A 12,973-nucleotide genomic window follows, 5' to 3' on the forward strand; every position below is an offset into this window, starting at 1 on the left:
AATTGTGTCACACCCTCCTGTCTAAGAGCGCAATATTGAGAACGTGAGAGTTGGCCTGACCCCACAGGGCAACAGGCCAGCACTCGGAGCAGGACTGGCAAGCCGCGAAGCATGTGGGGTGCCTGGCCATTCATCTGGAGCAGGAGTTTAGAGCAATGACCCCTGAGAGCTGCCTGTGCTGCTGACCTTCTGCCACTGACTGCCCCAGAGTCCTGTCCCTTATTCTGCAACTGATTGTCATCAGATGGAGTCCCTGAGCTTTGTTCTTGGGTCATGCTGATTGCTGCAGGAGCCTACTCTGTTGTTAGTTGTGTGCCTTTTTGGTTGCCATGGAGGGTCACCCTTCAGTCTCTTTGAGGGGTTGGGGTTTGATACCATTTGATTGTTGCAGACCAGAACAACTTAACCTATTGCAATCTGTCGCTTATTGGGAAGCCTGTTGGAGATGCTGCGAGTGAGCACCTTGCTTCCTCGTGGTAGCATCTCAGCAGTGGCTGAAAGCTGCCAGTTACCCTACCTATGGTTCTTGAGTCAAGGGTTGACTAATGCATTCTGGTTTGTTTTGTGATTCTGGTTATGCCATTTAAGTTAACTTGTAAATAACCTTTCCTATTATTCTTGTTTTGTAAATAAAGTGTAAATAGTTAAATCAGTTAAGTGTTAGACTTTCTTGGGACCACGGGCTGCTCTGTGGGGAGCAGGGGCTGGCTGGAAAGTAAATTGGTGCTGGCCGGAAGCCCTGCCCCAGTCTCACCACACCATCCCTGATATTGGGCAGGGGTGGTACCCGGGTTACACATAAAAAAATGACACCTGCCACAAGTGTGGAAAAGAGTGCTGACAGACTGACATGCACAGAATATATTGTAAACATACAGTGCACACAAAAGCGCCACTCCCAGCTGTAACTCGGAACGATTTCCGCAAAGTGTTCTGACTTACAACATTACCCCAGACCAAACAGAAGTTCTCTGTTGGTTCCAGGGGGAGGGGAGCCTGCAGCCAGGTTCCCATAGCAACAGTCAGGGCTCTCTGCCAGTGTTCACTGTTTTCAGAATGGGACGGGTGAAAGGCAGCAGCGGGAACTCATTTTTGGGACTCCCCAGCTGGTGCTGATGGGTGGGGTGTGTTAATTGGAGCCCCCACACCTCGGCTGAAACCCCCTCTGACTGAACTCCCTCTGCTCCTTCCCCTCCCCCCATTAAAACAGCAACAGGCTGGGAGGTCTGAAGGCACAAAAGGTGCAACATTTTGTAACATCTTACCTGATAGTGAGGGGTCAGATTTTCACCCAGTCGGCCATTTTTAAGCTGTTTGCAGTGGTGCACTTGTGTTTGGTCATAGCTATAAGCTGCTTTCTGTGATCAGATCAGGTGAAAATTGTCATTTCTGTCTGCACCTATAAAGTAAAAGTATACATTCATTGCCATTAGCAGATTCAACAGACAATAACTTTAGATTCATATGTGCAGATCCAACACATTCACATTTCTCACAGTTGCCACAGAAAGATGTAATGGCAAATAGTATAACAAGGTTCATAAAGGGACTAGATAAAGTCATGGATGAGAGGTCCCTTAAGAGCTGTTAAAAAGAACTGTCAGGGCTATATTTTTAAGCAATGATGGCTGCTGCCAGGGGACGGATTACACTAAATACCATATGCCCTGTACATATACTCTCCTTTTACAGTATCTACTTCTTGCCACTTTTTGAGATAGGATCTTGGGCTAGATATACTGTTGGTCTGACCCAGAGTGGCACTTCGTATGTTCTTATGAATATCCTTTTACTCTACATATTTAGTCTATAAAATAAAAATATATCTATCATCACAGATCTAATCCACAAAACCAGGAAATCCATATCAGAACTTTCTCAATATTCAGGGGTATTTGGATTTAAGAGATTCCATTGGTGTATTGCTTCTGACATGTAGAAGAGTAGACTGCTTAGATGACTGCAATTTTAATTTAGGCGCTTGTGTAATTCAGAATGGGAATAGTTAAAATATTCATGTTTTTCTATACCATTCAGCATAACAAGGACACAGATGAGGACTTAAAAATAAATATGTTGTGTGAGAGAGAATTATTTCTTACTATCAACCTGCAAAACCAGGCATGCTTCTGATCAATATTACAGATGGTTCTAACAGAAAGCCCCTTACAAAGGCACTTGTTTTTTCTGCTGGGAAAAGTGTTAAGACAGTGCTGAAAGTCTATATCTGGTGCAGCATGCTTCCTTCTTATGCAGATTTAAATGACTGGAGCTAGCTGATATTGTCTGTTTCTCACATGTGATCTGAACATTCATTCACTAAAATCAATGGCAAATTCCTTTAAGAGAATAGTCCTGGATCAGGCCCTTAAAAATATTCTTTAGCAGTTTCCTTTGCTTACCTTCTTTACCTATTTCTTTTCTCCTGCATATTATTGTGGTAATCCTAATGTTAGTGTAGTTTAAGTCAATCTGCTTCAGGAGGGGGTGGAGAAAAGGGGGAAGGAGAAGAACGGTCCTCCTTCTGTTGGACATCCCTTTCCAACTTTTAGCCCGAGAGATTCAGGCTATCCTGTCACTCAATGCTAATTTGGTCCTAAGTAAGAAACTAATATCTGATCTATGGTCTCATTTTCCTGCAGTTTTCATCAGACAAAACCAGGTCAAAATTCTCCTCTCTTTTACTCTTGTGAATTACATTGACATCAATAGCTATTTTTATGAAAGATGAAAACACACAAGTTACTTTACAGCACAGGATTTTATCTGCAGTTTTCCTACAAAATAGTGTGGTAACTTATAATGTATTGAGAAACTAAAGATTAATAACCAGTCTTGGAAGTAATTTTGATGTAAACACACATAGTTGAGTTGAAGTGCCTTAAACCATTCTCATCAGAAAAAAATCATATTTTCTTGGATAGCACAGAAATTGCATTTATATTTAATCTGTCTTTGAACAGATCATTGATTGTTTTGAATGTTTCTATTAACTTCAGAGGAAGCAGAATCAGACCTATTTCCCTTTCTTCCCCTCTCCCCTTTTAAAAATTTAAATAACACTCCCATATCTACTTTTACCACTTACATTATATCCAAATAAGCTTTTTGTGAAAAATGCAGATAGCAAATGTTCACAGGCATTTCAATTCTGCATTCACTTTCTACTTGTTTGCATAATTTTCTCTTTAGGGATTCTTACGAAAAGTGACAGTGGGATGGAAGTCTTTTTTTTTCTTTTTTTTCCCCTTCAGCCATGAATTCCATCTGTTGTCATGGCACTGAACCCAGTGTGAATAGCAGCAAGCTTTGCTTTTGATGTTTAGTAGGATCAGTAGATGTCTGACGTTATTGGAAAGTATTTATCCATATGAATAAATCTACCTGAGTTTTATGCAAATGCTCATTTAGTAGAAAACAGCATGCTGTATACCAAGATAAAGATCATATGTTGGAGGCAGAAGGAAGGAATTCACCTGGATTTTTAAATCCTTTCTATTTTTGAAATGCATTGTATAAAATGTGCACAATACTTTTACATTTTGTAGAGCCAAATTAGGTTCATGAAGCATTCTTTAAAAGTATACGGTAACAAATACAGCTGAGTATTTGTAATAGCAATCTTGAGTTTCTCTAAAACATGGCAAAACCACTTTTACTTATAAGGTCTTCTAATCAACAGTCCTTCGGGATTTGCCATTCAGAATTCTACTTTTAATCTTGAAATTAAGTGTCATGCCTTGGACAAAAATCCCATTGGTCCTAATTATGGAAAGTGCTAAATTTATAAGGTAGGTGACACTGACTAAATCAGAGATGCCTAAGCCTAAGCTTTCATGATCCAGAGCTCACTTCATCAGATGCTAGAAAGGATATTCAAAGAGCAGGCTATGAAATAGAGTGATTTGGAAGGGAGAGATGGAGGGGGCATAGGAAAAGGAGGACAATGCTGAGAGAGGAAAATAAGTAATAAAGTCATAGGAACAAAGGTGGTCACAAAAGTAATCCAGGTAATAGAATAATAATTCCTATTCCCTGTTTAGACCATACTTAACACAATCTAGTCCAGGGGTGGGCAATTATTTTGGGCGGAAGGCCGCTTATTGAATTTTGGCAAGCCATCGAAGGCTGCATGATAGGCAGCCAGGGGCAAAGAAATATTAATATTCTAAATTTTTAGGGGCCCCATGGGCCAGATAGAATGGCCTGGCGGGCCGCATTTGGCCCGCAGGCTGCATTTTGCCCACCCCGATCTAGTTTGTGGGTGATTTCTTGTGATCTCTATTGGTGAGTGGAATAGCTTGCATCCGGGTCTGCTTCAAGGTCTGGGAACTCAGTGAGAATAGGAGGTATGTAGCCTGTTGCTTGGGAGAAACCATTTGAGGTTGTAAATAGTCTGTAAATCAGGATAGGTTTGTTCCCTATGGCTTACTTGATGGCCACATCCAGATGAGCATGGACATTTAGTTCCCTGGGGACAACTAGCACCAGGATACCTTGTGCTGCTGCTGGTTGTCCCCAGGGAATGCCTGTGGCACACACTCCCTGGCATGCAGCAGCCTTTCCCAGGTGGGGTGGGGGAGGCTGGGGCCAGCACTGGGCTAGCCCCACCAACCTTATCTGGGGTCCTCCTGGGGCTGCAGCAGTGGCAATCCTGCTGCTTGGAGCCTGGCCAACAGCTGGGGCATGGCTCTGGCAAACCAGGCTCTGGTTTTGAGTGGCATGCAGTGCCCCTATGTGCGCTGCTCCACCTTTTTTTTGCATTTGTAGGTTTTTAGCATATCCCCAACTCTGAAATAGTTGGGTATGAGGACAAAGCAGGAGAGTGTGATGGAAACAGAAGCAGTGACCTCAGTGGGCATAATGTTCTTTATAGCTTGTAATGCATCCTCATGGGGGATGTTGGTGTCCTGAGATGCAACATCCCTGGTAGCTAATATGATGTTTGCTGGAGGCTCATCAATGGATCCCAGATTCTTTAAGAATCCTTGGTATCTTTCAAATAGCTGGCAACTCTAGTGGCATATGAGACTAGGATAGAGTCACCATAGCCTCTGTGAAACTCCCCCTATGATGATGCCAATGCCAGAGACAGTGGGGCATCCTGGGTTGGTAGTTTTGTGGGTAATAAGTTAAAGTTTTCTGGCCTGGGGTCCTTGTAGGTGAAAGCATTAATTCTTTCCTGTGTTTCTAGATGTAGTGTTGTTAGGACATTTATAAGAATTACATATACTCATCCAGGCACAGCACAAAATGGGGGTTCATCTCAGATTCTCAAAGTTCTGAACAAACAACATTAGGATATTAGGCTTTTCCATGATTGGCCAAAGACAGCTACTGTTTTGCTCCTAATAAATATTACTGCTGGCCAGAAATTTTCTAATGATTTTTTTCATTGCTAATTGCTGATTTTTTTTTCAAAAAAGAATGATTCTGCCAAAAGTTACCTGGGATGTGATTCAGGGAGATTTACTTTGGGAAGATTTCTCAGGTTCAGAATGGATTTTCTGGTTAAATAAGGGAGACCATGGCAGAATAGCTATTAGTTGGAGCATTTACATAGATATGAGAGAGCAAGGTTTAGGCCTCTGGTCTGAAACAGGAAGAACAGCAAGTTGATCCTGCACTCCCACATCCAGTATGTGTCCTGACCACTATAGCTATAGCTATTGGCTGTTCTTTCTCTCACATTGGTGACACATTTTAAAAGATTTTGGTTCTATTTTGCAACAGAATGGAAACAAATGTAAAAAACTATCAATTTTTAATGAGGCAAAAATCTTGCTTTCTTCCTGGTCCTGATAAACATAATCATGAAAAAGAAATTAACACTTTCTTGATAGCAGAAGTTTAAGTAGACAACCAATATTTATTTCCTGTTCTTCCTTCTACTATAAACTCCTTTCTGAACTGTGTTCCTTGGATTTATACAGTATCTCTTAAGCAAAAAGACCTTTATCTTTTCCAAAGCTCATTTTTATTATAGCAAGTCAATGCACTGTCTGTACATTTTTTAGGTTCAGTGTTGTGATGTGAAATATATTTAAAAGTTGTGTTCTGTTTTCCCATGTGTAATACCTTTAAGCAAAACCCTGCAAACAATTCTATTAGCATTAATCTGGAAAAACTTCATTGATTTCAGTGACATTATTCTGAATTTACAGTGATGTAAATGAGTTTCCCTTTTCTGTGGTCATGTGTAGCATTATATTTTCATAGTTGAATTAACATGTTATTCAATTAATTAATCAACTTCTATTTAGATATACAAACATGGAGCCCAACTCTGCCTTGCACTCCAGCTACTAAGGCAGTTTTCCAGGTCTTTTCCTGGGAAGGGACTGAAGAAGATAAGGCTCACTGAGGTATGGAATGGATTGAAAAAGGCTATTATTTTGCTACAGCTTGGTAGGGATTGTGTTAGAGTTGTATTTTGCCTTTGGATGTTATGCTTTCATATTTGGGTATTTGAGTATTTAGGCCTGACTCATCATTGTGTAATGAAATCATTATAGCTTTCAGTTGAATTATACTGGTGTAAAACTGAGTGACTCAGAGGACAATCAGGCACTATTATAAAGTTTTATTTTTTACTCTGTTAAAATAGCATAAATTAGATTACACTCTTTCTTTTGAGGAGGGCTAGCAAAAGCTTAAAAAAAAGAGCTGTTATGAATCATCCAGATATCTGTCCTGCAGCCCCCTTCTCAAGCTTTTTACCCAAATCTTCAACTCAGATTATCAAATGTGTATGTGTTTCCTGTAACAAATCTGTTGATATATGCATATATAGATAACTTAATCTTGTATGCATTACTAAGATGTGGCTGGAAAAATCAGTTGGCTCTGAATTAGCACAGCTATCCAACAGGTTTCAGTGGTGCTCTTTGCATCATGTTACATCCCAAAGATGGATTAGAAGGGTCCAACTAATCTTAAAGAGGTTGGTAGTGTTGCAGAGATGAACATGCTACTATGTATCATTTATCAAGTCAACCCTTCATCCTGCCATGGAACTTGCTGTGTGGGCACATGGATCTGCCTGCATGGATCATATTGTAAGACAGGGGCATTAAGTCATAAACTTCTTGGGGCAGGGATTTCACTGGTTTGACTCTGCTGAATATGGGATGCTCTATTATGTACCCAGGAGTCACAATTGGCGTTATAGTAAGCAATGAATCATCAGAAGGCAGTGCAATTCAACCAAGGCTCTTTTCCCTTAGTCATGCCTTGTTTTTTGCTACTTAAGTTTAAAGGGTACAACATAGAAGGCCAAGGACTTGATACTAATCTGTTATGGGCAAAAATAATCTCTCACTGAGATTACAGATTCCTTCCAACATTTATAGTAAGTACTCAGTCCTGAGTTTACAGGCCAGTCATTTGTAACATATAAAATCAGATCATGCATGTTCATTTATGTTTTGATTTATAGAAAGCATCTATCACAAACTGCATGGGTGCAATGGTATTAGTTGAGCAACATCCCAAGAGTTTGTTAAGCAGAAGTGCACATATATTCAAAAGCAGGCTCCATCAGTGAAAATGTCTTCATTTTTCATTGTCTTGATTCAGTCGGCCAGATTGTGTTGCTCTTCATTAAGTAGAGTAGCTCTGTATGTCAAAATAACTATATTGGTTTCTGTAGGACAGCATATAGAAGAAGATGCTACAGAAGAGGGCAAGGGTGGTGGCATCCAGCCCTGAATTCCAATTTCCATGGCAATTCCTTTCTCAGCTACCCCATATATCATACGTCGGGAGGGACATACCAAAATTGCAATTTAATTATTTTCACAGAAACCAAGATTTCAGGCAGGGTCCATGAAAAAGTGCAGGCTCCCTGAAAAAAAGCTTACCGAAAATAAAATGCTGGCCCCCTCTGGGGAGCCAGCAGTCCTTCGTGGCCACTGCAGCCTGGCTGCTCAGCCTGCTGAGAGGAGATAGGGAGCTGCTGGCATGGTAAGATGGGTGTTGCCTCTGCCCTTCACTGCTGATTGGCTGTGCAGTGTCTATCATACAGCCTTACCCCTCACCACCAATCAGCAGCAAGGGGTGCAACCACATGATAGACAGCCCTCACAACCAATCAGTGGCAAAGGGCAGAGCCACAGGGGCCCTTTGGCCAATTAGAGGCATGGTGGGCTCCACCTACAAAAATGGCTGCCAGCCCCTTGATCTGCACGCGAAATTGGCCAGCAGCCACCTCAAGTTCAATAGACTCCTAATCATACCCTATCAGGTAAAATGGTATAGGCCCAGGGGAATATGAACACAACTCTGGTATTGACTCTCGAATACCTTTCCGTTTGGATAGGCACATAGTATGGAATTAACTCCTTTGAGGGTGGGGAGAAAGACATGGAAATTTACACTCTTCTAAAAGTTTTATTTTATTACATTTTCTTATTTATTTTTGGTTTTGTGCCCATGATGCTGATGGATGGGGTGGATTTTTTTTGTTGTTGTTGCTGTAGCTCTCGGCAGTGTTGAAGGCATCTTTACAAATTAGCATAACATGATATATGTAAGTAATGAACTCAGAAGAGTAAATGGCAACATTAACTGTTTTTCCTTGAGATGCCAGGATTCCTACCCAGCTCTCTGTATGTAATATTTCTCCCAGGAAAAATCATACAGCTAATGCAGATTAAAAATAGAGAAAGGCTTTTTAAAATAAATGTTTTAGGGATAGATTAAAAAGCCCTTGTTGAGTACTTACATACCAAGTCCCAATGAGAGACGGTATGATCTTACTTTAAGCCGTGAGATTATAGATCAGATCCTGTTTGTGCGGATGTTTGCTGGTGCTGGGAACTAGACTAAGCACCTAATCTAAGTAAGATTTGGGGAATGGGGCTGGCAGGTCCACAGGGGGACATTGGCTGGTCCAGAGGGGACTGGTGGGTCCATGGTGGGGAGGGTTTGATAGGTCCGCATGGAGGGGTTGGGGTGTGTAGGGGCTAAAAATGGCCCAGTCGTGGGGAGGGTTAGAAGAGTGCAGCCCTGGGGCTTCGGCTGGGGCAAGTGGCTGGGCTTTCCTATACCTGTGGTTGTGCTCCAAATGTGTAAAGACTGGGCTAACCTGTATTCTATCTAAGTTAGCTCATGTCCTCAGGTGAACTAAGTTAGATCAGACTGGCCATTTTTTGGCCCAGTCTAACCTCCCCAAATCTCAGATCTCCACTTAAATCAACCTGATCCTAATTAGGTGAATCTGAGTGTAAAGTTTGTATGTACCCAGTGAATTCCACTACCCATTAGCATGTGAAAAGCTTCATAATTTGGCTATTTGGTCCTGAGTAAAATGATTGGCTTAAAAATGCCCATTTGCCTTTCTGAAGCACCTTCAGCTGAAGCACCTTCTCGATGCTGATCCCATTCTAGTCTAAACCGGCCTAAAATCTGAATGTAAAAATTGAATGCTATATTCAGAAAGCTTTCCTGTAATTCCTGTTTGTATCAGGTATTCATCTCACTCATCCTGAATAAGGGTTATCTGTCCCATTCACCCTTAGCCATATTTACTAAGGTTTAAAAACTGAACAGTTCTGGTACATGTTCTTCAAGATATGGTGAAATATTCATTTGCACAACTCTATGGGATTAGGATTTGACCAGCTGTACAGGTGGGTGCAGATTTCAGATAAGAGCAGAAATGTTTGTTTCAAAATGTAAAGAAAGAAACAACAAAAGCCTTAGTACTAATTGCATACGTCTAAGGCAAAATTTGCCTTCACTAAGGTTTCCTTGGGTGTAATAAAGTGGACATTTTTCCATTTATACATATGGGTATATAAAAAACAAACTATAAATTTTCTGTCACTGTATATTAACAGGATTTCCAAATTTTCAACAGTTTCAATACAAAACTGCTGCAGTTGTCTTTACCTATACTGAAGTTCCCAATGCTGTCACAATTTGAGGCAGGAAGAGAAAAATTACTGTTCAAAATATATTTCCTTATGCTTTTGATGTTATAATTTACTAGTGGAGGGAATGAATAAATATAATAGTGAACCTCAGTTCAGAGTAAAATCTGTCCTTTACCTGTTAGGTGATCATGAATCTTAACCCCACAGTAGTTACTGTGCAGCAGTGCACATGTCGACAGCTGATCAGAAGTAAATTGCTTCTGGTCAGCCCAGGCAGCAGGGGAGAGGGAACTGTCCCTTACTCCAGACAGCTGTTTCCCAGCCCTACACCCCGATCTGCTGATCAAGTGTGGGGCTGGGAATAGCTGATGGGGGAGGGGACAGTTTTCCAGCCGTGCATCCCGATCTGCTGCTCAGGGCACAGGGCTGGAAGGCAGCTGCCCCAGAGGTGGGACAGCTGCCCCTACCTGCCAGAGCCCAAGCCTGACTCTGGTGCCCCCTGCCAGCCCATGGCCAGCACCTGGGGGAGCCTGGAGCTCCCCCTGTCTGCTTTAGTGGGGCAGGGCAGGAGTAGCCTTGCACTGAAGTGTTTCCATCAGGAGCAAATTTACTCCCAGCAGGCACACATGTAGACACACTCCTGGGGAAAGCTTACTGCAAAGTATTCTACTGCATACCAAGCTTAAAGTGCATGAACAGCACATGTAGATGTGCCCTGTGAGTAGCACCTGGAATAGTCAGCTTATCGGTATCACTTCATTCACTATTATTTGCTCTTCTGCTTATGCAATTCAGTTTTCCTTTTACCTTTATGGATCACTGTTGAACACTGAATTTCAAAGCATTTATTTTGGAAAATTTTAGTCCCTCTCCTAATCAACATGGTAAGAGATCAGAAATTACTTTATTAATCCTCCCTGACAAATGATTTTTTTCAACATACACCCATATAATGCAATCCAATTAACAAACATTGTATACATCAATTAAAATTAAATAAAGTTGCTCTTAAAAATGCTTTTTTAAATTGGTGTTGTGAAGTCAGAATCATTGCTTTAATCATTATTTTCAAGTATTCACCTGTATTTATCATGATTAACAAGAAACTTTGCAAAATGCATAGCAACAACTACAAAATGCTTTGTAACTACTGCACATGTGGTTTGCCTGACAGCTGGACTTATTCCAGTGTTGTAATAAGGGTTTAATTATGAAAATTATTACTCTCTAGACAAATGTGCTTTCCAGTACCATAAAATGGCTCATGAAGTTTACATTTATTATATTAAACACTTAAGGTGTGAACATGTTCTCTGATATGTGGGTGCTCTGAGTGGTAGGGAGTTACACTTTATCACTAATTTGCTGTTGTGTAAAGCATCACAGCCTACACTCTACACAAGACATTTATGGTGGAGTTGCCTAATTAGCTCTGCAGTAAACGTCTCACTATCTACATGTGAAGTGCTATTAAGATGGAATAAATTAATTCACTTCTCCATAGATTAGTACTTGTAAACACAAGTACTATGCTATGCAGAGTTTTTTACTTTGCAGCAACACATGTAGATACTGACCTAGCCAGCTGGGGCACAAGGATGCTTCAATGTGGAGGCTGCTTGCTAGTCAGCTCCACACTGAAGCACCCTCATGCCCCTGCCAGCCCTTCCACAGCATGTTGACCCGGGGGGGAGCAGCCCCAGGCTGGCAGGCTGACCCCTGGAGCCCCCTGCTAGCTGCAACTATAACTCAGCTCAATGTGCTGTGGTCCCGGGTGCACATCCAAACACTGTGCCCAGAAGCAATAAACTCTGGCGTGATATGCCCTAGAGTTGATTGCTGCACATTAATAGCACATACACATGTGCCCACTGGGTGCATGTACACGTGCACTTAACTGCTCAGTAAACTAATTTGCTGTGGAGTAAAGCATCACAGACTACACATGTGATGCTATTAGACTGCAGAAAACTAATATTCATCTCTGTCAAGGACAGAAGTATTTTACATCAGTGAAAATAACTGCACCTAAGTGTACGTTTAAAAGCTGACCTGGGCCTAAATTGTGCCTGGTCAGCCCAGGAAGGAGGTAACTAGAACCCTGCCTGCCACCTAGCTACACAGCTCTGCTTTTTGGTCACTCTCATGCTCTAGCCAGCTCTTCTAGTGCCTGATGCTGCTATCTGGAGTCTGGGGCTAAACCCCCAAGCCTGCTGCCACCTCAGCTCAAACTTCTGTGGTCCTGAGTGCACATATAGACACTGTGCCCAGCTGCCATTAACTCTGGCATAAACTGTACCAGAGTTTATCATGCCACACTAATTGAATGTGTAGATGCACCCATTTTTTCTCTATCTTTTTAATCTCAGTTTTTCAGTCTGTCCTCTAAAAATATGTTAAAGAAGTCTTTCTGCAGACTTTTCTTCTATCTATTCTTCTTGAAATGGATCTGGCACTTTTTTGACCATTGGTGATGCGTAGGGGGTGCACAGGGGTGCCACTGGTGGCATCTGCAGGTGATCCCTGATTGCTGCTGGCTGCTGGCTGCTGCCACCAACACTGTCAATGGCATCTGAGGGTGGTCACCAACCACTGGTTGGGGCTTGTCACCCCCCCCACCCCCTTTCCGCTGACACCACTGTGGCCACCTGTGGGAGCTCCCCGCCATCACCACTGACACCTGCGGGTGGTCGCCATGCCCCTCCAACCTTCAGGAGCACGTGGTGTTCATGCCTTGGACACTGCAAGTTACTTTGGGCTATTGTCATATTTAGGCCTGCAAGCAGGAGAGGGAAACTCAGTGACTCTGCCCAGATTGCAACCCTTTAGTTAGATTTAAGGTATATACAGATATTGAGGAAGTTAAGGTGGGGATTAAATTGAGTTAAAAATGGCCACCTGATCTAAAGTAAATTGGGATTAGGGGGGCTAGCAGGGGGATTTAGGAGTAGTGGGGGGCAAGTGTGGTCCATGAGGGGATCGGGGTGGGGGCAGGCATGGGCTGTGGTGGGTTTAGGAGAATTGAGATGTCAAGTAGGATCCTCATAAGAGGGATCAGAAGGATCAGGGGGCAACTGGGGCTTGTGGGGGTGGGG

This window comes from Gavialis gangeticus, unplaced genomic scaffold (assembly GCF_001723915.1).
Source record: "Gavialis gangeticus isolate Ggan-Ray unplaced genomic scaffold, GavGan_comp1, whole genome shotgun sequence".
Taxonomy (NCBI): Eukaryota; Metazoa; Chordata; order Crocodylia; family Gavialidae; genus Gavialis; species Gavialis gangeticus.